The sequence below is a fragment of the Gossypium hirsutum genome, chromosome A11, assembly GCF_007990345.1.
Source record: "Gossypium hirsutum isolate 1008001.06 chromosome A11, Gossypium_hirsutum_v2.1, whole genome shotgun sequence".
Taxonomy (NCBI): Eukaryota; Viridiplantae; Streptophyta; class Magnoliopsida; order Malvales; family Malvaceae; genus Gossypium; species Gossypium hirsutum.
The window spans coordinates 28,554,811-28,582,381 of NC_053434.1; the positions used below are offsets into that span (position 1 = coordinate 28,554,811).

General features: G+C 35.2%; 1 non-coding gene across 1 annotated transcript; it reads left to right on the top strand.

Annotated features, from left to right (window-relative positions):
- The first annotated feature begins 24,679 nt into the window (after window positions 1-24,679).
- Window positions 24,680-24,784, top strand: LOC121210531 (small nucleolar RNA R71). The gene has a single exon (XR_005905649.1). It is a non-coding gene; the product is annotated as a small nucleolar RNA R71 (small nucleolar RNA).
- The last annotated feature ends 2,787 nt before the right edge of the window (window positions 24,785-27,571 follow it).

The window sequence follows — 27,571 nt, forward strand, 5'->3', positions numbered from 1 at the left end:
GTTAAAAAGTACATGTTGGGTTCGAGTCGTGTTTGTTGACAGTTGGAGAAACGAGTCAACTGTGCTATATTCGGATATCTGAGAACAAATCATGGAAGAAGTGATCAGGTTTAAATGATCCATATGGTTGAGGTTGTTAATTCGAGTTGGGTTCTTCAGATGCGCAAGGCTGTCAGAATCTTGAATTGGGAACACATGTATCTCAATTAGATAATCGGTAACGGTTGGTTTGCAAGTCGTACTAGGACCAGCTACGAGAGGAAGAATTGGCGGTTAGGATATTCTTAGCTGCTATTGTTTGGAGGAGAAAATTAATTTTCAAGGATCGATTCAAAAATCTGGAATCCACCGAGTCTATGGCTAAGGCTTATTATCTTTGATTATAAAATTCGAATTTAACTTCCAATTTAATTTCAAATTTAATTATTTAATTAATTATTTATGCTATTTCAATTATTTAGTTTCTAAATATTTCAAAACTCTTCTGATTTATTTGTTTATTTTTCAGTTGGTTCGTTTGGAGTCGTGGGTACGACTATAGCCACAATTATCGACACAACAGAAATTTTGATCACAAGTTAGATACGAAATTTATCTTAATACCAATCCTTGTGGACTCGACCCTACTACCAATCTTTACTACTATTTAGAGTTATTTTGTAGGAATTATAGTTGGTGGTTTCGATGCCCATCAAATTTTGGCACCGTTTCTAGAGATTGGAGATATTTTTTTCTAATTTTTTGCCATTCTTTGACCGAGAAATTTTTTTGAAACCATATCTTTGACCGAGAAATTTTTTTAGCTTGATGAACAAGACAAGATGGCCAAACAAACTATACGCCAACTCGCAGCTGCACCGGATGAACAACAACCCATATGTATAACCTATCCAGCAGGAGGAATGCTATTCTAGTTAAAGTCAGGTTTGATTTATTTACTACACACTTTCTGTGGATTACAGAACAAAAATCTGTACACCCACCGTAAAGAGCTCCATATGGTGTGCACAAGCATGAAGCCTCAGGGAGTAACGAAGACCAAATCAAACTTCGTGCTTTTCCTTTCTCATTAGCCGACTCTGTTAGAGAGTGGCTATTTTATTTACCCCCGGGATCTATTTACACATGGTCTGACATGTCATGTTTGTTTCTTGACAAGTTCTTCTCTGCAGCTCAAGCGTTTGAACTAAGGAGAGACATTGTGGGAATCCGTCAAAAGGATACCGAATCGCTCTATGATTACTGGAGCGGTACAAAAAGTTGTGTGCAAGTTGCCCACAACATGGAATGACTTAACAGTCACTCTTGCAGTATTTCTATGAGGGGTTGCTCCCGATGGAAATGAAAATGATAGATGCTGCAAGTGGAGGGGCACTAGTCAATATGACTCCTCAGAGAGCACAAGAGTTGATTTCAACAATGGCTGCTAACTCTCAACAATTTTGACCCATAAAACAGGTTCATTGGTTAAGTTCTTTATCCCTAGAAGATAAAATTGATAAGCTAACTAATGTTGTTCAAACTTTTCTCACAGATAAAATAGGTCTAGCACGGTTGTGCAGAATTTGCCCTAAGCCAGATCATCCAACTGACTCATGTCTAATTTTACATGAGGATTTGACAAAATAAGCAAATGTTGTCGAGAGGTTTCTAGAACTGCCCCAAAGTCGATATGACCTCTATTCGAACTCGTATAATGTGGGGTGAAAAGATCACCCGAATCTAAGTTATGGGTCGAATATTCGGTTCAATCAACCATACCAACAACGTTTGCCTTTGAATCAATAGTTGCCACCCCTGAAGTCATCTTTGGAAGCCATAGTGGAAAGGCTAGCTAATAATACTGAGAAATTTCAACAAAAAACTTACATGCAGTTATAAGAGTTGGATAAGTAAGTAAGCAAGCTTGCGCTCACAGTTAGCCGTTTGGAGTCCTAAGATAAGCTGCCATCCCAAACTGAGCCAAACCCTTGACACAATGCAGGTGCTATGACATTAAGGATTGGGAAGGTTTTAGAGCCCGTACCCAGCACGAGTTGTGTCCACGACACTAGTCAAGATAATGAGAAACTTTACACAGAGGCCCTATTAGAGTCAGCACCACAAAAATAATTTGCAATACCACCTCCGTTTCCTATAAGACTTGTCCAATGCAAGAAAGAGTGGGAAGAGAAGGAGATCCTCGACACTTTATGAAAGGTAGAAATCAACATACCTCTTCTCAATGAGATTAAGCAGATTCCACGATATGTAAAATTCTTAAAAGAATTATGTACGAGTAAGAGGAAGCTCTTGGGAAATAAAAAGGTAAGTGTTGGAGAAAATATCATCGTCGTTCTGCAACGGAAAAAACCACCCAAATATAAGGACCAATGTATGTTTTTCATATATTGTAAAATAGGTAGTGTCGGTATTAAAAAAGCAATATGTGACTTAGATGCATCAATTAATGTTATGCCTTTGTCAATTTATAAACTACTTAATGCGAGTCTTTTGAAGGAAACATATGTAATTATTCAGCTTGCAGATAGATCTGTAGTGCATCCGGAGAGAGTGCTAGAGGACATTCTTGTTAAGGAAATGAACTAATATTTCATGTAGACTTCTACATTATCCACATGAAGGATGCCAATTCGGCTAATTCGTCTGACATTTTTTTTGGGAGGCCATTCTTGAGTACCGCACAAACAAAGATTGAAGTATGAAGTGGGATACTCATTATAGAGTTAGATGGGAAAGTGGTGAAATTCAATGTCTATGAGGCCATGAGCCGCCCTAGCATGATTTCTAATATTTCTAATATTGATATAATCGATCATTTAACTGAATTACATTTAGAATATCATGACGAGGATGAATTACTAATTGTTCTTTGCAGAAGTCTAGACTTTGATGCCATGGAGGAACTAGAGGAGTGGATAACCTTTGAAGAGTTGCTTGTGAAATAGTGGCTCATATAGAGGCACCATAATTACGAAAAAGTCTAGGTAAAGTTTTTGATTTATCTCCTTCACAAACTAAGCTTGTACCATGTATTTTGCAGGTCCCAGAGTTGGAACTCAAACCACTGCCGGACCATTTTAAGTACACTTTTCTTGGCAAAAGAAATACCTTACCGGTAATAATCTCAAGTAAACTCTCGAAGGTAAAAGAGGAAAACTTGGTACGAGTTCTTAGAGACTATAATGGTAATTGGATAGACGATAGCTGACATTAAGGGGTTGAGCCCCTTGACTTGCATGCACAAAATTCAAGTTGTAGATAATGCTATTTCCAAAAAAGAGGTTCAAAGGCGTCTCTGTTCGCCCATGATGGAAGTGGTAAGGAAAGAAGTTCAAAAGTTAATTGATGCTGGGATAATCTATCCCATTTCTGACAGTAATTGGGTCAGCCTAGTCAATGTAGTACCCAAGAAAAATTGGCGTGACCGTAATTGAGAATTCGTCAGGTGAGATGGTACCCACTTAGGTCCAAAATGGGTGGAGAGTCTACATTGATTATAGGAAGTTGAATTCCTTGACTCGAAAAGATCATTGTCCACCTCCTTTTATTAACCAGATGTTAGAACGTTTAACTGGGAAATATCATTACTATTGTCTTGATGGTTACTCAGGGTTTTTCCAAATTCCAATGGCACCGGAGGATCAAAAGAAGATGATTTTTACGTGTCCATTTGGCATGTTCACTTACAGACAGATGCCGTTGAAACTTTGCAATGCACCAGCCACATTTCAAAGGTGTATGGTAAGTATATTTTTTGACTACATCGAGAAAATAATTAAGGTGTTCATGGACGACTTTACTGTCTATGGTGAGTCTTTTGAGGTGTGTTTGTCAAATCTTGCAAAAAATTTGGAAAGATGCTTAGAATTTAATCTTGTACTAAATTATGAGAAATGCTATTTTATGGTGGATAAATGATTAGTTCTAGGTTAAATCATTTCTGCCGAGGGAATTTCTATCGATAAAGAAAAAATTGACATTATCAACTCACTGCCATACCCCACAACTGTGAGGGAGATTCGTTCTTTCCTTGGTAATATAGGTTTCTACAGGTGGTTCATTAAAGAATTTTCAAAAATTGCGCAATCGCTTTTAGTTCTCTTACAGAAGGATAATAAGTTTGAGTTTGACCAATCATGCAGGAATGCGTTCGACACGCTCAAACATAAGCTCATTTCGGCACCCATCATTCAGCCACCAAATTGGAATTATCCATTCAAAATAATGTGCGACACAAGTGACCATAGCGTAGGAGCAGTCCTTGGGCAAAGAATCGAGAAAAAACCACACGTTATCTCCTATGCGTTTAAAACTTCGGATGCTTCCCAAAGCAATTACTCGACTACTGAAAAGGAGTTTCTAGCTATAGTCTTTGCTTTGAAAAAATTTCATTCATATTTATTAGGGACTAAGATTGTTGTTTTTTTTGATCATGCAGCTCTTAAATTTCTGATCAGGAAAAAGAAAGCAAAATGATTTTCTAGATGAAAGTCTGCTTGCTACTCAGATAGTTTTCCCTTGGTACACAGACATGGTTAATTACCTTTCTACAGGTATAGTCTCTTCTAACTTATTTCGATCTGAAAAACATAAGATCAAATGTAATTCGTGATACTATGTTTAGGACAACCCCTACCTTTGGTAATACTATTCAATTAGGTAATTTGATGATGCATTGCAAAAGCTGAGGTAAAATCAATTCTATCTTTTTGTCATTCTTACGCATCTGGTGGACATTTTGGCCTTAAACGAATTGCGCATAAAGTACTTGAATGTGGACTATATTGGCCACATATTTTTTGGGATGCATGTTTATTTTATAAAATATACGAAAAGTGTCAAAATATAGGAAACTTGAGCTAGAAAAATGAAATACCTTTAACCCCTATACATGTCTGTTAAATATTTGATATATGGGGCATTGATTTTATAGGACCTTTTGTTTCGTCATACAGTAACATCTATATTTTACTTGCAGTTGACTATGTATCCAAGTGGGTGGAAGCAAAAGCCACTGTCATGTTGATGCCAAAATGGTATTTGATTTTCTAAAGAGTTATATTTTTTTATAGATTTGGCATACCGCGAGAATTGATCAGATATGGGGGAACGTATTTTTGTAATAAGGTAATCGATGCACTTTTGAAAAATATGGGGTAGTGTAATGAGTTGCTATGGCCTATCACCCTCAATCAAATGGTCAAGTGGAAGTGTCAAATCAAGAAATCAAGTTGATTTTGGAGAAGACTGTTAAGCCAAATAGGAAATATTGGAGTTTGCGGCTAAATGATCCACTGTGGGCATATCGTACAGCCTATAAAGGACCCATAAGTATGTCTCCTTATCGACTAATTTTTTATAAATCGTGTATGTCTCCTTATCGACTAACATCTTCCTATAGAACTAGAACATAAAGCCCTCTGGGCAGTCAAGCAATGCAACATGGAGCTGGAAGTTGCAGGTAAGTATCGTAAGTTACATATTCAGGAACTTAAGGAAATTTGATGAGACGTGTAAGAAAGTGCCCAAATTTATAAGGATAATATCAAGGCATACCATGATTAGAAGATAAATCGTAAACAATTTTCAATAGGACAAAAAGTATTGCTCTATGACCCTACATTAAAAATTTTTACAGGTAAGCTTCAAACTAAGTGGTTAGGGCCTTTTGTAATTACTCACGTATTTCAACATGGTGTAGTTGAGGTTAAAAGCAAAGAATCTGGAAAAAATTTCAAAGTCAACGGATAGTGATTAAAACCTTTCTACGAAAATTTTCAAGTCCACATGGTTGATGAATTAGTCTTTGAAGAGCCGGTTAAATAAATTTCTAGGTCGTCGAGATAACATTGTTAAACAAAAATGCTATTTGGGAAGCAACCCAAATTTATTTTCATTTATTTAATTTTGAGTTTAAGTAAGATTTAGGTTGTAAATAAATAAATAAATTTTTATTTAATCCCGTTAGTTTGATGTTTTCACGAACGTAATGGAGGTTGTGAATTTTCCAAAAGTCAGATAGTGATTGTGGCGTGGGCACGACGTGCTAAATGATGAAAATTATTTACCTACAAACAAAACCCTACACCTTTAACCCAACTAATAATCCCAAACCCAAATCTACTTAGCCTACCCACCCTATAACTGGCCGATTTTGGGCCTAGTCAGAATAGTGTCTCGGGACCACAAATCCAAAGTTAGAGAACTTATATTATTATTATTTTGATATTATAGCATGTTTTTATTAGTGCATGAAATGTTTGGTGGAGTAATTTTAACGTTTGCGAGTTCAATTTTGAGAAAGGACTAAATCGCATAAAATGAAAAAGTCCTAAATTGATAGCTAAAGGTGTCAAATAGCTAGAGAATAAAAATTGGGGGTCTTTAAAGGGCAATTAAACCCTATTTTGATAGCTTGGCCGGCCATAGGTGATGAAAATGTTGAAAAGTCAATATTAGGTAATTTGATGACATAATGCATGTTATAAAAATGCCAAAAAAAAGAAAGAAAGAAAAAAGCCTAGCTATCATTTTCTTTTCTCCATCCTTTCTTTTGACGGAAATTTTCAGCAAAGAAATGGGGTTTTAAGAGCTTGAAATTTCAGCAACTTTAAGCCTTCACAAGTAAGTGATTTTAATGGCTTTTCTTGAATATTTTTGTACTTTTGAGACCCTTGAAGCATAAGCTTTCAAATGAGGGAACTATTTTGAAAAATTATTAAGAGTTTAGGGTTTTTCCATGAATGAATTTGTAATGGTTGCTGAGTTGTGAAAGATGTTAGCATGAAAACACCTAAAAGGACTATAGTGCATAAGTTGTAAAATATGTGTTAAGTACGTGAAATAGTGGGAATTTAGAGTTGCTCTAAGAGAACAAAAGGGTTTGGATAAGCTTAAAATGTGAAGAAATTTGATAAAATTTGATTTTCAGGCCTATGGGTAAAATAGTCATTTTGTCAAAATCTAGGGGCAAAATGGTCATTTTACCAAAGATATAATTTTCGATTTCTATATTTTATTTAGTGACTAAATAAGTACATTTTGCTATTATAGATCAAGAGATACCGAATCCGAACCTAGACCGGGGGATAGCCAAGCAAATCGACTAAATCGATTAGTCGCCACATTTTGTAATCCGAGGTAAGTTGTATGTAAATAATACAACTACAATGTTAATGTATGTGCTGAATTGTACTTGAATTTTATATAGCATTAATTGCTTGATTGTGGAATTGAGAAAGCATGATGGTAATAGAGATAATGGAGTTCCCGTTTGAACCTAGGAAATAAACCGGATATTCATGCCATAACATATGGGTTATTGTGAGCTAGTGTAAGACATGTCTGAGACATGCATAGGCCATATTATGAGAGCTTGTGTAAGACCATGTGTGGGACATGGCATCGGCGCTGAGATGAGTCTAGTATAAGACATGTCTGGGACATGCATTAGCCTCGAGATGTAAGCTAGTGTAAGACATGTCTGAGACATTCATCGGCTACGAGACGTGTCAGTGTAAGTCCGTGTCTGGGACATGGCATCGGCAAAGATGTGCTAAAATGTGTGTAAGACCATGTCTGGGACATGGCATCGGCACCTTACCCCATGTTTGAGGCTTAATGAATATCTGATAATGTTCCAAATAGTTCAACGGTGAAAGTATAATTTCAAGTTAACAAGGCAAGTATAACTGTGTTGTGAGTGGTACAAGTACCTCTATGATATGTGGGAAATGTGAGCTCAATATATGCTATATGAGGTGTATTGAATATTGATGAGTAAGTTTTGCTTATGTCACTTGTGTACTATGATACTTGTTGATGAATGGGAAAGTTATGTTGTATATTTATTTATATCCAACTTACTAAGCTTTATGCTTACTCCCTGTAACACCCCATACCCGTAACCCACACCAGGGTGGAGTACAAGGCGTTACCTAACTCGATATCATGCTTTCAACTGACCTCAAGTCATCGAGACTCGGTCTAAATTAAAACTTTTTCTGTTTCTACTTTAACCTTCTTATTATAGGCCTATGAGCCCTAAATCGATCATTGAAAACTATTCACAGCCTTTCCAGGTCTTTAAACCAACCTTAAGAAATTTGCCTTTAAAATAGGACACACGCTTATGTAGAAGGGTAACATGCTCGTGTGACCATTTTGACATGGTCGTGCTAATGGCCCGTGTGATTCACACGGCCTAAGCACCCTGGGACACGCCCGTGTCTCACACCTGTGTAGAATTAATTTCTAATTCATACCTACAGGGGTTTTCACACGGCCGGACACACGCCCGTGCCAATGGCCCATGTTCCTCACACGGCCATGACACGCCCGTGTTCTAGCTCGTGTGCAAAAACTTGGACATTCTGTTTCTGACGTCAGCATCCCTAAAATGTCACACGGGCATGGCACACGCTCGTGCACTAGGCCATGTCCTCCACAAGGCAGAGACACATGGTCGTGTCTCTGCCCGTGTGTTTATTACCATGCATACTGACTTGAAATGTTTACATGTAGGGGACACACGGCTGGACCACACGCCCATGGGACTAAGCGTGTGTCTACCCGTATCGACAATATAACGCTATTTACCAAGCTTTTTTGCCACCCTGACATACTTAGATTCATACAAAAACCAACCAATATCAAAACAACACAACTTCTAATATCAAATCAGCCACAATAGACATTCATTTAACCATGAGAACACATCTTTTATAAATCAAAATGAGTGTTAGCCATCATTCAAGGCTTAATTCAAAATGAAGGATTCCCAACCCGAGTCATTACAATTGGCCAATTCTCAAAGACACAAAATGATAAAGTCTAAGCCCTATAAATGCCATATTCAAAAATATAAATCCAACTATACCGATTGCTTCGACTGATAGTGTGATCGATATCTCTGACTTTTGGTGATCCTTAAGCTAGATAGGCGGCACTGTAAGGAAATGGAAAGGAAAGGGAGTAAGCATAAAGCTTAGTAAGTTGCACATAAATAAATATACAACACTAAGTCTACTATTTATCAACAACTCATGATACCAAAGTAGGCATAATCATGACTTACTCTTCACTTCATACAAATCACATAGCATATACAATGAGTTCACATCTTATACATATGTATCACTTAGGTACCTGTAATACTCACAATACATTTATACTTTCCTCATTAACTTAAATTCATAACTTTTGTCGTTGAACCATTCGGTACACTGTCGGATATTCCATAAGACTCAAACATGGGTAAGGAGCCGATGCCATATCCCAAACATGGTCTTACACTGGCTATCATCTTCGAGGCCGATGCCATGTCCCGGGCATGGTCTTACACTAGATCTCACATAATCGTGTCGATGCCATGTCCTAGACAAGGTCTTGCACTGACACATCTCGCAGCCGATGCATGTCCCATACATGTCTTACATTGGCTTACGTCTCGAGCTCAATGCATGTCCCAGACATGTCTTACACTAGCAGTCGTCTCGATGTCGATGCCACGTCCCAAACATGGTCTTACACTGGCTCTCATATTGTGGCCGATGCATGTCCTAGACATGTCTTACACTAGCTCACACGAGTGACCCAAATGTTACGACATGAATATCCGGTTTACTTCCTATGGTTTCAACGAAAGTTCTACTATATCAATTTCATAATCAATCACTTCATGCTATATCAATTCAATAACGATTCCAACATAAATGTCAGCAATATAGTTGTATCATTTACATACAACTTACCTCGGACTTCAAAATGTAACGAATATACAGTTTAGTCGATTTGCTTAGCTTTCCCCCGGTCTTGGTTCTGATTTAGAAATTCTTGATCTATGTTAGCAAAAATACACTCATTTAGTCACTAATTACAATTAGGCAATTAAAAATTTACATCTTTGGTAAAATGATCATTTTGCCCTTGAGTTCGAAAATCGATTTTTATCAAATTTCTTTGCATCGTAAGCCTAGCTGAACTCTTTTTACTCTTATAGAAACTCCAAATTCTCTCTATTTCACACATTTATCACTTATTTTGCAATTTGGGCAAAATAGTCCATTTAGGTGTTTTCATGCTAACACCTTTCACAAAAGTTGTTTATAAGACAACCAAGACTCATTTTCTTCCATAAAAATTCAGAAAAAAAATAAATTATTTCATGGAAAAACCCTAAACTCTTGATCATTTTTCAAAATAGACCCCTCATTAGAAAGCTCATGTTTCTAGGGTCTCAAAAATGTAAAAATCATTTAGAGAAACTATCAAAATCACTTACTTGAGAGGGCTCAAAGTTGCTGAAATTTTTGAAGCTTTCAAACCCCAACAATGGCTGATAATTTTGGGGGGAAGAGATGAGAAGAAAAGAAAGTTGACTACTTTTTTTATTTTAGTCAAAATAAGTCACCTAACATACCAAACTTAAAGATTTTGTCCCCTCTTTAACTCTATGGCCGGCCAAGCACTTTTAAAAGGGATTAATTGCCATTTAAAGACCCCTAATTTTTTTTCTCTAGCTATTTGATACCTTTAGCTATCAATTTAGGACTTTTGCACTTTATGCGATTTAGTCATTTTTCGCAATTGGGCTCACAAACTTTTTAAAAAATTAGCTTACCAATTTTTTCATGCACTATAATAACCATGGTATGCCTCTATTTTTAAGAAAATAAAATATTCCCCCAACTTCGAATTTTTGGTCCCGAGACCACCATTCTGACTAGGCCCTAAATCAGGCTGTTACACACTCTCTCCTTTTCCATTTTCTTATAGTGTCGCTTATCTAGATCAAGGATCAACGGAAGCCATAGATATCAATCACACTATCAATTGAAGCATTTGGTATAGTTTGATTTATATTTTTGAATATGACATGTATAGGGCTTAGACTTTACTATTTTTGTGTCATTGAAAACTGGCCAAATGTGTTGGCTTGGTTTGGGAACCCTTCATTTTGTATTAAGCCTTGAATATTGGAAAATATTCATTTTGATATATGCAAATGAACTTATTCTCATGAATGAATAATTGCTCATTGATATGTTGTCTATTGTGGCTAATTTGGTTGCATGAGATAGTCTTATCTTGATTGTGGTTGCTATTATGTAGGTTGTGTAAGTAAGGGTGGCAAATAGGCTTGATAAATAGCCGTATATTGTCTGCACGGGTAGACACACGGGTGTGTGTCTAGGCTGTGTGTGACGCACGGTCTACCCCATTGGCGTGTGGTCTAGCCGTGTGTCCCCTGTAGGTAAAAATTTCAAGTCCACAAGCATAATAGTAAACACACGGGAAGAGACACGGCCGTGTGTCTCAGCTGTGTGAGGGACACAGCCTAGCAAACGGGCGTGTACCAGGCCGTGTGAAAACACCTGTAAGTGTGTATTTAGAAGTAATCCCACACAGGTGAAGGGCACGGGCGTGTCCCTATATTACCTAGGCCGTGTGAGCTACACGGGCCATCAACACGACCATGTCGAAATGGCCACACGGGCGTGTTGCTCTTCTACACGGGCATATGCCCTGTTTCAAAGCCAAATTTTCTATTGATGGTTTAAGGACCCCGGTTGATCTCGAATAGTTTTCAATGGTCGACTTGGGGCTCGCAGGCCCATAATAAGAAGTTTAAAGTAGAAATTGCAAAAGTTCTAAGTTGAACCAAGTCTTGGTGACTTGGGAAAACGTTTGTGTGTATGAGATTGAGATAGGTAATACCTCATATTCCACTCTGGCATGGGCTACAGGTATGGGGTGTTACACATCCCACACCCAAATATCAGCCCAAATGAAAAAAAAACCACACAATAAACCCAAAATAATCCCAACACCCAAATAAGCCCAAGAGGAGAAGAGAGTAAAAAAATGAAAAGAAAGGAAATTGGGTCGAACGATCTAGCTAGCCCAAAGAAAAGAAAAAAAATAGACAAGAAGACCCAAAACAACTATAAGAGAAAAAAGAAAAAAATTTTGAAAAGTAAAACACTCAAATCCATAAATCCCTAAACCCTCTGTCTTCTTCATTTTCTCCAAAAGAAAAAAAGCCTAACTTCTTAAAAACCACACCACACTGCTGTTGCTTCGCCTCACCACCGTCGTCGAGTATCGTCACCATCATCGCCAACCGTCATCATCGTCTCACGCTCACGAGTCACAGTGGTCCCGTCGTGCTCTCACAAGCCACCATCACCAACCATCATTTTTTAGAGTACCGCTGCTCGTCCCATTCCTCCATTTTGATGTTGTCAAACTTGGACACCACCACGTTGACGCGGTCTCACCGTTCTACACGCTCACCCATGCGCCGTCGCTCCATCCTTCCCCATACACCATCTCATCTATTTTTATTTTTTCTTTTTCTCTAAAATCACCAAACCTCCAAACCACCCTTCCTATCCTCTTAACGGACGCCATCCCTGAAACCCCACCACCACCCTTAAAAAAAATTGACCCAATCCACGTCATCCGTCGCCATCTGCCACTGTCGTAGTAAGAAGAATCATTTATTCATGAAGATTGTACAGAAACCATGGTTCAAACTCGAAACCAAATAAATGAAAATATTTCAGCTTCACTTAATCAAAGACGACACCAAATTTTAGCATCTAGTCGTTGATTTAGACGATGAAAACTTAAAAGCAAGATGAATGACCGTACCAAAGAGAACTCGTTACCGATAAATTCCAACTTCGGTTGAAACAGAACATTTGAATCGAAAGGTCGATTCCTAGTCCTCAACTTGTTTTGCCTTTACTAACGTATTATGCAAATTACTCGTAGGAGGTTGGGATTCTAATGACGATGTCAAAGGTCCCTTAACTGCAAACGATCGTGTCTCGCAGTGTCGAAAATGATTTTCCACCATTTGAGCCTATTGACGATTGACAAATGAGTTAGCGACACCCCTACACAGTAGTACTGACACTGCTAGAAATTCAAGTCCACCACCCGACTCGTCTAACTAATATGTTCGACCATCATGATACGGTAAACGTAATAGACAAGATCATGCAAGCACTATTCCTACCGAAGGACGATTATGTAACAGCCCGATTTTAGCTAAATCGAAACAGTAGTTTTGGAGCCACAAATCCGACGTTAAAAATTTATTTCAATATTATTTTTGTAGTTTATAGCTTGTGAATATGTATGTGTGAAAGTTTTGTGTGTTAATTTTATCGTTTAGGTGGTTAATTTGATTAAAGGACTAAATCGCGTAAAATTCAAAAGTTGCATTCTATTTGTTAAAGTGCTTAAATGCCATGGATTATTAAATGAAAGGTCCTTATGTTGTAATTAGACCATTGATAGTGGAATTTGTCATAAATGGGCATAGATTAAGTGATTTTGTAATGTTTTCATTAAGGGTAAATTTGGTATTTGATTATTAAAGCCTGAATAATTAAAACAAAAGCTAAATTAAGCTTAATTTTCATTCATCTTTGGCTGACTATGGTGGAAGAAGAAAAAATAAAATTCATTTTAGGGTTCGACACTTCTTTAGCCTGATTGAGGTATGTTTTGAGCTCGATTTTTGATGATTTCTATGTTTTTGTGATCGTTGTTTTGAGTACTAGCTAGCCCATGACTAAATTTTTGAAAGTGTTGATGATTTTAAAAGTTGCCATTGATGATTCCATGAGTTTTATGATATTTGATGATGAATTATGAAAGCTTAGTGTTTGATATACATGTTTTGTAAAGTGATTTTTGACAAAAATGTAAATTAGGGATTAAATTGAGAAAAATGTAAATAGAGGGGTTAAATTATGAAATAAATGAAAAATATGGGCTACTAGGGACCTATAGAGAATTTGGCCAAGCATGGGTTTTGTCAAATTTTATGAATTTTGTGTATTTATGAAATAGGGACTAAATTGAATAAATATGTAACTTAAGGGGCTAAAGTGAAAAATGCCCAAATATGTGTTTGTGGAATAATTGAATGTGTTGATGAATAAAAGAGCTAATTTTGAATGAATATAGATCAAGAACGAAAGAAAACCGATTTAGATCAAGGAAAATAGAAAGTTGACGAATAGTCGATTCCGTTCGTTTATTCTGACTACGAGGCAGGTTCATATGCAAATACATGCTTTTAAATTAAATTAGATATGTATTATTTGTCATTGAATTGCAATGAGTATGAACTAGCAACTACGAGCAAGAAATGACAGAATTACTAAGTCCGAAAGTCCCGTACGAACCTTAGGAATGCCTAGGATGCAAATGTTATGACACTAGGTTTATTGAGATGAGATTACATGTAAGACCATGTTTGGGACATTGTAATTGTATTGTGTTTACGTGTAAGACCATGTCTGCGACATTGGTATCGTTATATGATTTCGTGTAAGACCACGTCTGGGATGTTGGCATCATTATATGTTAACATGTAAGACCATATCTAGGATATGGCATTGTATGAGCACTACGAGATATCCGAGTATCCTTAGTGATTCTGAAGGGTTCAATAGGAAAAGTCATGTCAAGATTGAATATGAGACTAAATAAGTGCTTCTGGTACGTGCGAAACTCATACGAGAATTGAAAAGAGTAAGTATTTGATGAATTTACATGTGAATTGGAATGCATGTACTTTGAGAAAGTCTAGCTGTGAATCCGATTCGATTGAGTAAGCCTCCAGTTGGTAAAATTAGAAAATGTGGGGCTGAAGAGTTTCGTGCTACTACTGATGATGATGCTGAGAGAGCTGAGTTTTGGCTCAAGAATAGGATACGAGTGTTTGATGAAATGTCGTGTACTCTTGATGAATGTCTTAAATATGCTGTTTCACTTCTGAGAGATACGGCATATCATTGGTGGAAAACGTTAATATCTGTGGTTCTGAAGAACGAGTCACTTGGGAGTTCTTTCAGACTGATTTTAGAAAGAAGTACATCAGTCAGAGTTTCATAGATCAGAAATACAAAGAGTTTCTTGAGTGAAAATAGGGCTGTAAGTCTGTTACGAAGTACGAATGAAAATTTGTGAGATTAAGTCAATATGCACGAAAATGTGTCTCGATCGAAGCAATTATGTGCAAGAGATTTGAAGATGGTTTGAATGAAGGTATCCGCTTGGTAGTCGGGATTCTGGAAATAAAAGAGTTTTTTGTGCTTGTCGAACGAGTGTGTAAAGATGAAGAACTCAGGAAAGAAAAAAGAAAAGCCAACTCGAAAGCTAGAGAGGTACGAAAAAGATCATCGAGTAAGCCATTTCAGATGACATCAAAGAAGTTTCGAGATGATTCTTGCTATTCAAATACAACTGTGGGTTACTCTAGACGAGATTGAGACAGACGACCTATGAGTTCCAAAGCTACCTCTATAGCTAGTGTTGGTAATGTCAGACCAAATCAATCTGAGTCCAAACATTGCGGTAAACAACATCCCGACAATTGTAGATTGCATGATCGGGCTTGTTTTAAATGTGGATCATTAGATCATTTTATCCGTGAATGTCCTGAGTTGGCTGAGCAAGATACAATGCATAATACGAGGCCGAGTAACACTGCAGCTAGAGGTAGACCACCTAGAAACGCGAGTACTATGAGTGGTAGCCAGAGAATGATTAAAGACACTTCTGTGATATCTGAAGCCCAAGCACCTGCCAGAGCTTATTACCGGTACTTTCACTCTCTATGGTACTAGTGTTGTTGCATTAATTGATCCTGGATCTACTCATTTGTATATATGTATGAACTTAGTATATAGTAAGACTTTGCCTATAGAGTCTACTGAATTTGTGATTAGAGTATCAAACCCCTTAAGCAAATGTGTTTTGGTTGATAAAATATGCAAGAACTGTCCGTTAATGATTTGAGATTCCTATTTTTCGATCGATTTGATGTTGTTGCCATTCGATGAATCTGATATAATTCTGGGTATGGATTGGTTGACACTGCATGATGCAACAGTTAACTGCAAATGAAAGACAATTGATCTGAGATGTCAGAATAATGAGATAATTCATATTGAGTCTAATGATTTGAATAATTTGACTGCAGTGATTTCTTCGATGTTAGCTCAGAAATATGTGAGAAAAGGGTGTGAAGCTTATTTTGCTTATGTCCTCGACACTAAAGTGACTGAAAAGAAGATTACATTAGTACTAGTTGTGTGTGAATATCTGGATGTGTTTCCTGAAGAGTTACCGAGTTTACCACTGATCAGAGAAGTTGAATTTGGTATTAAGTTAGTGCCAGGAACAACTTCAATATCAATAGCTCCGTATAGAATGGCACTGACTGAATTAAAAGATTTGACAGATAGAGGCTTCGCATGACCGAGTTATTCTCCCTAGGGTGCACCAGTTTTGTTTGTGAAAAAGAAAGATGGAACTATGAGAATGTGCATTGATTATCGATAACTCAATAAAGTGACTATTAAGAATAAATATCATGTGCCATGAATAGACGATTTGTTTGATCAGCTGAAAGGGGCTACGGTATTTTCAAAGATAGATTTGAGATCAAGTTACTACCAGTTGCAAGTTAAAGACTCTTATGTGCCAAAAACTAGTTTTCGAACGAGGAATGGACAGTATGAGTTTTTAGTTATGCCTTTTGGACTAACGAATGCACTTGCTGTTTTTAGGATCTAATGAATCAGATCTTTAGACCGTATTTGGACAGATTTATTGTTGTATTTATAGATGATATTTTTATTTATTCATGAGATGAAACTGACCATGCCAAGCATTTGAGAATTGTATTACAGACTCTTCGTGATAAGCAATTATATGCAAAGTTCAGTAAATGTGAGTTCAGGTTACGAGAAGTTGGTTTTCTGGGGCATATTGTGAGTAGATCCGAGTAAGATTTCAGCAATATTAGATTGGTAGCCTTCGAGAAATGTATCCGAAGTTCGAAGTTTTCTGGGACTCGCCGATTATTACAGGCGATTCGTAAAAGATTTCTCTATGATTGCAACTTTGTTGACGAGACTACTTCAAAAATATGTTAAGTATGATTGGTCGGACAAGTGCCAGAAAAGTTTCGATCAGCTGAAAGTTTTATTAACTGAAGCTCCAGTGTTAGTTCAGCCAGAATCGGGTAAAGAATTTGTAATCTATGTGATGCATCGTTAAATGGTCTGGGCTGTGTTTTGATGCAGGAAGGAAATGTTATAGCTTATGCCTTGAGACAATTAAAATCCCATGAAAAGAATTATCTGACTCACGATTTGGAGTTAGCAACTATCGTGTTTGCATTGAAGATTTGGCACCATTATCTGTTCGGTGAAAAATGTCATGTTTATTCTGATCATAAAAGTTTGAAATACTTAATGACTTAGAAAGATCTGAATTTGTGACAACGAAGATGGTTGGAATTATTGAAAGATTACGAGCTAGTGATTGACTACCATCCATGAAAGGCTAATGTTGTTGCTGATGCTTTGAGCTGAAAACCCTTATTTGCTTTATGTGCAATGAATACTCATTTAGCTCTATCTGATGAAGGTTCAATTGTAGCTGAGTCGAAAGCGAGACCTTTGTTTTTACAGCAGATTTGAGAAGCTTAGAAAGTTGATAATGAAATGTTAGCAAAACGAGTTCAATGTGATTCGAATTTTGATTCAGAATTTCAAGTTGATTCTGATGATTGTTTAAGATTCAGAGGCCGAATATGTGTTCCGAGAAATTCAGAGTTGATTTAGATGATTTTGAACGAAGCACATAGTAGTCATTTGGTTGTTCATCCGAAAAGTACGAAAAATGTGTAATGGTTTGAAAAAACTTTACTGATGGACTGGTATGAAGCGTGATATCTCTAAATTTGTTTCAAAATGTTTAATCTGTCATCAATTCAAAGCTGAGCATCAAGTACTGTCTAGGTTACTGCAGCCAATTATAGTTCTCGAGTGGAAATGAGATAGAATCACTATGGATTTCGTATCGGTGTTTGATAATTTTTACGTTTTTGAGATCGTTGCTTCGAGTACTACAAAAACCATGCTTTACTTTTTTATTTTGATGAATATTTTGAGTTATTCCATTGTTGAGAGCTTGTGATTTTTGTTGTTTAATGATGAAATATGAAAGATATGTTTGAGATTAACATGTTTTGTATTGGATTTTTTTATGATTTTGAGTAATTAGGACCAAATTGAAAAAATAATAATTTTAGAGACTAAAATGTGAATTAAATGAAATATATGAATTTTTATGAACACTAGGAACATTCGGCCTAACATGGGTATCTTGAGATTTCGCATATTTTGTGTTTTGTGCAATAGGGACTAAATTGTAAAAAGTGTAAATGTCAGGGGTAAAATGGTAATTTTTCCATTTATGTGTTTTTGGACTAAATTGAATGAAAATATATTTGAATGAGCTTAATTTGAATATGTTTAGATCAAGAACCAAAGAAATCAGATTTGGATCAAGGAAAAACAAAAGTTGTCGACTAGCTGTCCTGTTCCGTTTTACGTCGTCCGAGGTAAGTTTATAAGCAAATAGACATATTTATTTGTACTTAAATGGTAGATATATATGCTGTTACAAAATGTATGAATTTATATTTGTTATGGCCGAATATGAAAAGGCTTGACTACTACATTTCTGAATTCGTTTCGACCAAGTTACGACGTTCGAAAGCCCCATTTGAACCTTAGGAATAGCTAGGATACATATGTCATGGCATAGAATTCCGATTTATGTGTGCGAGTAAGACCATGGCATCGATATGTGATTCTGATATATGTGTTCGAGTACGATCCTATCTGGGACAGTGGCATCGATATGTGATTACATGTAAGACCACGTTCGGGACGTTGGCAATGTACAATATATGTGTGATTATCCGCGTGTCCTACCAAATTCCGAATGGTTCGTCGGGCAAAGACAAGTTGTGTTTGAATATGTTAGATAAGTTAATTGGCCAGGTATGAATTGGCTTGCTATTTAATTAAGACAAGGTAAGTAAGTAAATTGGTACTTATTTCAAATTATGCATAATGCAATTGATGGTTACATGTGAATTAGGTAAGTGCATTCGGTCTTATGAATAGTTTTTTTAAAATGAGTTTCAATTATATGTATGTATAAATACATGTACTTGGCTATCTAATTAAAATGTATATGAAAATTATATGACGATGCATGAGATTGTGTATTTATGAGCATATGAACTAGGTTAAAATTAATCATTTGGCTTAGAAGTTAATTGATAATTTGTTACCAAGAATATAAAAGTATTTGGCCAAGTGATAAATATGAATGAGTACATATTTGTAATATTGATTTTATATGTTTAGATCCAAATGTTTTATAATAATGTGCTTTGGTTTGGTTTAATTAAATTGATGATATTTTTGGGTTGCTCATTTGCTTATGACTTACTAAGCTATAAATAGCTTACTTTATGTTTATGTGTGTGTTTGTTTTATAGATTATAGAGTCAAGATATGAGCTCGGGGATTATCGTCAAAGTTAACCACACTATCGACTGTTTTTGGTACATTAAAGGTTTAAACTTGGATCTATGGCATGTATAAGCTAGCTTAGTTTTGGATAAGAGTAATGTGATGTATATATTAAGCCATGCGAAAATGGCTAATATAACAAGTGATTATATGAATTTAGTCATACTTATATATGTTACATGCATGGAATATGGTTGATGAATTTAAATGTGTGTCCGTTGAAACAATTTGGTATATGCATGAATATGAAGTATGTTTGTTAGGCTACTCGTAGTAAAATAAATGATACAAGGATGTTTTACATTTTGTATTAATAATTATTTTAGGTTGATGAGTGAGTTCAGATAAATGCTGGATTTGGATAATGAATTTGTATAATTGATGATTCGGCACTTGCATGTATGTTTATATATATATAGTATGTGTGAAATGTTTGTTATTTGTTAATGTTCTCTGTATGATTTTAGTATTTTAGTTGAATAAGTTCAATGACAATGTGCATTTGATTAATTTAAGATATATGTATGAAATGTACGATAACATGGTTGGATGCATTTCGGTTACTAAGGTTGGAAATGGTTTATTATGTGATATTCATTACATGTTTTTATAAGTTATGAAATGACTTAATCATTCAGAGAAATTTGGTTATTTGGTGTGTTTGTGTTGACACAAATTTTGATACATAAATTGACTTATTAAATTTACTCGGAATTGATAAATGACATAAGTACATATACAACTAATATAAGTTATATTAAAAATATGTGCATATAACATGTGTGATTGTGAATTACATTGAAGTAATGAAATTATGTATATGAGTTTAGGATTGGCAACTTAGCATGTGAAAGGGATATTCGTAATGTTATTTGTTGTGCTCAAGAGAATTTTTTGTTACTATGATCTACTGCACATATACTTATAGTAAATTTTTTAACTAGGCATATGATATGAATTGAACTTTGAATATATGGATTAGATACTATGAAATGTTTTACGCGTGTATAGTATTAGAAAAAGACAACGTTGTTACAGAGTGTAGCATATTTAAATAGTATGTTTTAAATATTCAGTTTTTGTAATGAAAACTTATCATATGATTAGCAATTCTGTTATAAGATATTAAAATTGGTTATATGTCAGTTAAATAAACCTGGATTGTGTTATTTTTGTAATATTGTTTTATGAATTTATATACTGAAGTTATAAATGTATATTTCTGAACTTGGTTTGATTGACTGTGTGAAGGTGAGAAAGTTTTTTCCTTTCCGGTAATGTTTCGTAACCTAGTCCGGCGATGGATACGGGTTAGGAGTGTTACATTCCCACTGCCATGGCACACGGGCGTGTCTTCGGTCATGTGGTACAAGTCAGTATGTATGCCCTGTTTTCACACGGCATGTGCCACGGGCGTGTCTGGTACTCGTGTGAGGCACATGGCCTGTTCACACGAGCGTGTGACCTATGATTTCATGAAATTTTTCTAAGTGTTTGAAATTTTTAAATGTAATCGGTTTAGTCCCGAACCACTCTTAAGCATGTTTTAAGGTCTTGTAGGGCCTCATAAGGGACATTGTGAATGGATTTTGTTTATGATTGTATAATTGTATGTGAATGAGATGTATTGTCCGATAATGCCTCGTAACCCTATTCTAGCTTCGGATATGGGTTAGGGGTGTTACAGATTACAAGGGTTTCTAAACTTTTTAACCTCGGAGCATCTCGTAAAATACGATGACATCCAACAATGTCCGCTCCCGATTTGTAAGCAAATCGATCTTTACACTCTTGATATGTTAAATATTTGTGATGTTGTCATTGGCTATTTTGATGCTATTGGTTGGAATTCATTTGAAAATATTTCATGTAGTGCATATTATGAATTGATTTATGAATTCTGCATCACATTTATCTTTAATATTAATGCATTACGAACTGTTGAAACACAAAGCATTATCTATTTTCGGTTACTTGGTAAGGACTTGGATGTCGATTTCTGAATCGACCCTAACAATATTCAATCCGATTCCTATCATACTACTCTGTTAGCTATTTCAAGTAACTTTGATGCTCAAGATGTTTATTGTGCTTTAACTCATTCTAGAAATCAACTTTATAATCCAAAAACCACAAAAGACTTATTGGTGAATGAATCCGCTTTAAGATATATTCATCAATTTTTAGCCTTCAGTTTTTTTGGTCGAAATGATTCGTCATCTTTTTTAACTAAAATTGAATTGTTTTTCTGTGGTGCATGCATTCTGAATTTAAAGTTAATTTAGGATATTGGTTTGCACGAAACTTTCATGTTGATTTGCGATGTAGTCATCCACTAATATTTGGGGCCATATATTACGAATTTCATCTCTGGACTTCTTCCCTCTGAAGTTGATTTCTCGTCCTTAACATGTGAATATAGTATGGATAGCCTAGATAAATATTGTTTGGATTCTATGGGTTTGCTTGCCAGCACCCCTACTACGTGTTATTTTGTTCCTCCAGGGTCACGAACTACTCGCGAAAATATGGTATTTCGCCAACATCCACACTTCACTACTAGGGAGTAAGAGGAGCAACCTCTACCTGTGGAGGCACGTTTAAGCCGGATCGAAGCTCGACTTGGAACAATGGAAACCCAAGTCTCCACAATCTTTAACATCCTACAAAGTCGTTACCCCCAACACGTACAACATCGTTAAAAGACACATGGGGAGTAGTCTTAAGTTTTCTTTTTACTCGTTATTTGGGTTACTGTATTTTATTTCATATAAAACATGCTTGAGGACAAGCATAGATTAAGTGGGGGTTGAAACATGCATGAAAAATGGTAAATATGCATGATTTTTGTTGCATGTCCCTCTTTTGCATATGTTCAATCTTATACTAGATTTATTCGATAGTATATTTTGACATTGAGTCTCTAATCTCATTACTTAGTAAATTTGGACAATTGGGTAATTTTTGAATTAAAGTGTTCAAGTGTCTAGATTAGTCGACATTTGTGTTTTAAGGTTGATATATGTAACTAGTTTTTTCATATAAATTGATTGTTTTGAAAAAAATATTTGCTTGTACATAAATAAATAAATAAATAAAATGAAATATAAATAAATAAAGGCTCAAGTTATGAGTGAAAGCTTCAAAAATGTAATTGAATTCAGTAACCGAGGTGAGGTGCTTGGGTTGTCATTTCATCTTACGTAAAAAGGTTCGAGTTACAAATCGAGAACTTACAAACATTCCACTAATCGAGCCTAAAAAAATAAAGACTGTTTGAACTGAGTAATTGGGATAGGGTGCTTGGGTTGTCATCCTAGTCGCGTAAAAACGTTTGACCGTGTTTAAAAATTTTATTATGGCGTGATTAATTTATAATACCTTCCAAATTTTGGATTCAAACTCAATTTAGTGAAATGATTTAGTTCACATATTTCAGTTTTATGATACTTGTTTATCAAACTATATATTTTTAGTATTTATTTATATTTGCCTATGTTGTTTGTATTGATTATGGATGTGGAAAAGAGGCTCGATTTTTAATAAATTGTAGAATTATTTCTTATGTTTGAAAGTACAATATGCTTGAGGACATGCAGGAGCCAAGTAGGGGGATTTGTTAACATGTTAATTTGCATGACTTTTTTTATGTAATTCGGTTAATTTCTGAATTGATCCCTGCTGAATTAGTGCTTTTATGTTTTAATATTGTCAGGGATGCAATTGGAATGCTATGAGCCAAAAACAAGCAGAAAATGACAAAATTGAAACACAATCAATAAAGTGAGGCCGAATAAAAAATATGGAAAAAGCCAAGGACTTATCAAATTCTTTTGACTTTATAAAAGCCAAAATTAGAAAAAACTAATTTTATTTTTTATTTAATTTTAATTATATGTTGAAGCGGTTAAAGCTAAATTTAGTAAATATCATGTATATAAATAGGGTTTTAAGTACCTTGGAAAGACACATTACATTTTACATTTGATTTCCATTTGGAATTAAATAGAATTATTTTTTTCTTCCAAAGTTGGTGCGTAATTAGTATATTGCTGTTTCATTTTCATTTCTTTGTCCTTTACCAAAATTTGTCTAATTGCCTTTCAAACCCTTTCCCTTCCCAATTTCCTCCATTATCATCAAATCACCTTTCAAAACCTATGAAGCATGATTAAATCCATGTTTCACTAAATTCCATCTTAGCTTTAAGCAAATGTTCTTTTTGGTCGGGAATCGTCAGATACGTATCCATACTAAAAATCTTTTCAATTAGTAATCACATTTTTCCTAAGTATCAAGATTGACAACTCATCCCTTAAATTTAACTTGATTTCAAGTCAAAAAGTGCGCATTGGGTTTGAGTCGTGTTTGCTGACAGTTGGAGAAACGAACAGCCGTGCTGTATTTGAATATCAGAGAACAAATCATAGAAGAAGTGATTGGGTTTAAACAACCTATGCGGTTGTGGCTTTTAATTTGAGTTGGGTTCTTCAGATGCGCAAGGCTGTCGAAATCTTGAATCGAGAACACATGTATCTCGGTTAGATAATCCGTAAGCGTTGGTTTGTAGGTCATACCGGGACGAGCTATGAGAGGACGAATTGATGGTTAGGACGTTCTTAACTACTATAACCAGCTTATTGTTTGGAGGAGAAAATTAATTTTCAAAGATCGATTCAAAAATTCGGAATCCACCGAGTCTAGGGCTAAGGCTTATTATCTTTGATTACAAAATCTGAATTTAATTTCTAATTTATTTAATTATTTATCTATGTTGTTTCAATTATTTAGTTTCTAAACATTTCAAAACTCCCCTAATTTACTTGTTTATTCTTCAGTAGGTCTATTTGGAGTTGTAGGCACGATTATAGCCACGACTATTGACACAACAAAAATTCTGATCACAAGTTAAATGCAAAATTTGATTATAATGCCAATCCTTATGGACTCAACCCTATTACTACTATTTACTACTATTTAGAGTTATTTTGTAGGAATTATTTTTGGTGGTTCGATGCCCATCAGCAAGTGAAGTGAGAGCATCTACTTCATGTACTCTTGCTACTTGTCTTCCTAAAGTTGCTCTATTGGTTGACCACTGGTAATTCTTACTAGTGATTCTCCCAATAATCTCATAAGCCTCATTATAAAACTTAAAAAGAAGTGTTCCATTTGTATAAGCATCTATTATCATCCTTGTGTGTGCATTGAGACCATTGTAAAACATCTTTAGTTGGGTGCAATGCGGGATTCTGTGATATGACATTTTCAAAATAATTCTTTGAATCTCTCCCACGCTTCATACAAGGATTCATCATCCATTTGTTGGAAGGTAGTAATCTCGTTTCACAACTTAGCATTTCTTGCTAGGTGGAAAGTATTTCATTCGGAAGCCTTCTTCCATTTCTCGCCATGTAGAAATTGGATCGAGTGGCAATGGATTTAACTAGGCTAAGCTCTATCCTTTAGTGAATATAGAAACAACTTTAGCCTTAGTGCATCCTCAGTTTTTTTCTGACCATTTTGAAGAAGTCACTTACCTCCATAAACAATCTGAGGTGAAGGTGAGGATCTTCAGTAGGCATTCCACTGTACTGGCCCACTGTTTGAAGGATTTGGAACATAACATGCTTCAGCTTAAATTGTTATGCCTCAATCTTAGGCCTTCTAATTCTCGAATTAAGCTCATGAAAAAGCAGCACAACATGCTGTCTTAAGGCTCGATCCTTGTCATTAGCAGCAAGGATAGGATTTTGAGCATGATTTGCTCAATTTCCTTGGTCTTGGTTTTCAAGGTTCATCTCTTCGATTTGTCTTTGAGTTGCTTGTCTTCTCCTTTGCCTAAAAGTTCTTTCAATTTTGGGATCTACTGAGAGTAAGTCAATAATATGATCAATACTCATAAAAACTTGAACAAAATAATTAAATTAAAATTCAATAGAAAAATAGACCAAAATGAAAAATTAATAATTTCACAAATAATGTCTTTTAAACAGTCCTCGACAATGGCGCCAAAAACTTGAAACGATGGAATGTGCAAGTGTACACAATCCTGACAAGTAATAAAGTGATAAGTATACTGAGTTATCATCTCCAGAGGGACTGTACAAGCAAATGTTTATGAAATATTGATGCAAATTGGTAGCAGAAAAAAATATTTTGAAGGAAGTGAGCTATTAACTAAGTATTAAATTAGACTAAGATGTAAAGTAAAATAAAATGAAGATTTTAACAAGTTTAATCAATATGACATAGGTGTGTTAGATTTATTTCATTCCTTGACTTAGAATTATAAAAACAATGTTTATATATGTTATGGATAATTCCATGGCAACTTGGTCCTTTGGTAACTGATGCAAACATACTTATTAAGATCAATTAATCTTTCTAGCATATGTCTATGTTAAATTAATTAATTAATTTTTATAAGTAGACATAAGACAGAGTGAAGTAACAATTTATTTCTATACTGAAACAAATTTAATCATAATAATCTTTAGGTTACGCAAGGCAATAGTATTGGTTAATACTATTACTTATTTAATCTAATTTTACACTTAAAAAGATTAAACATGCACTATTTAGATGCTGTGTCAATTAATTATAATTATAATTATAATTTGATTAAATAATTAATTCAATTGCAATCTTATACTTATAATGAAAAAATAACATAGGCATGATTTTATTTAAATGAACAAATTACCAAGGCCTATAACATCACAAACACAATTTCAATAATTTAAATAGGTGGAATTTAATCAATCTAACACAAACACAATTTTATTCATTTTAATTAAATCGGAAGAATAAAAACAATTAGCATTCATGTTTATAATCTCAAAACAAATTAATAAGAGATAAGAGAAAGAAACTAGAAGACAAATCCAGTGTTTATCGGGGTCAAACTAGTGTGGTCCCCTTCTTTCTTCTACTTTGTTTTACTAATCAAGGGCCTCCAAGATATTGGTTGCTTCTGTTTAAAGGACTTGCACGGCTCTTTTTCAAGAGGGAAAAATAAAAAATGAGAGAAGGAAAATGGGAGAGCAAATAGGAGAAGATGAATGAGAAGAAAGGATGAATGGTGAGTGAATGAGTGAATCATTGAAAGGCAAGGAGGGTGGCTATTTATACAAGTTTGATGTGGCTAAAAATAGCATGGGAGAGCCTTGATTTTCTCCTTGTAACATCCCAAAATAGGGCCTAGTCGGAACAGTGGTTTCGGGACCACAAATCTGACATTTAAATATTTGTTTTATGATTATTATAAGGCCTAGAGTATGAAAATATGCATGTGTTAAAGTTTCATACAGTAATTCTACGAGTAAGGCGTCCAATTGGAAAATAAGAACCAAATAGAATAAATTGCAAAACTTGGATTCTAGAAGCGATTTGCATGAAATTGCTTTAGATTATTAACCAGAAGGTCTTAAAGAGTAATTTTCCCAATTTCTAAGTTTTTGGACAAAAATGGGCATGCATAGAAAATTTTGGAAGTTTAGTAAGGAGGGGCATTTTGGTCATTTGGTAATAAGATCAATAAAAAGGGAAATAAAGGCAAAAATCAGCCATATTCTCCCTTGTACCAGTCGAAATTCTCAAGCCCTCCATAACTAGGATTTTCAACATTTTCAAGCTCAATAGTAAGTGACTCCTAGCCCCGTTTTTAATGTTCTTTGTATTTTTGAGATCCTTGTAACATGTTCTCCCCATTTCTACCTATATTTTAAGCTAGGGTTCATGTATGCAAAGTGACCCATGTGTGACATGTTTTTTCTTTGAAATTTATGGGAGAATATGAAAGTTAGATGTGTTTTAAACATCTTTTCCTAAGTGATTTTCATGAAAAGCCCCTAAAAGGACCTTTTTGGAAAAGGTACAAAATATGTGGTAGAAATGTGAAGTAGAGGAAAATGTGGGCTAGTATGAGTTTATAATGCATTCGTCTAGGCTTGGGTAACCAAGGAATTGCATGTATATCATTTTACGAGCCTAGGGATTAAATCGTAAATAATATGAAAGGCTAAGGGCAAAATGGTCATTTTGTCTAGGGGTGAAATTTAGCTCGAAAAGAATAATATGAGATATTGATAATTCATTTTTATTGTTATAGACCCTGAGGAGAAAATTTCAGAGGTCGA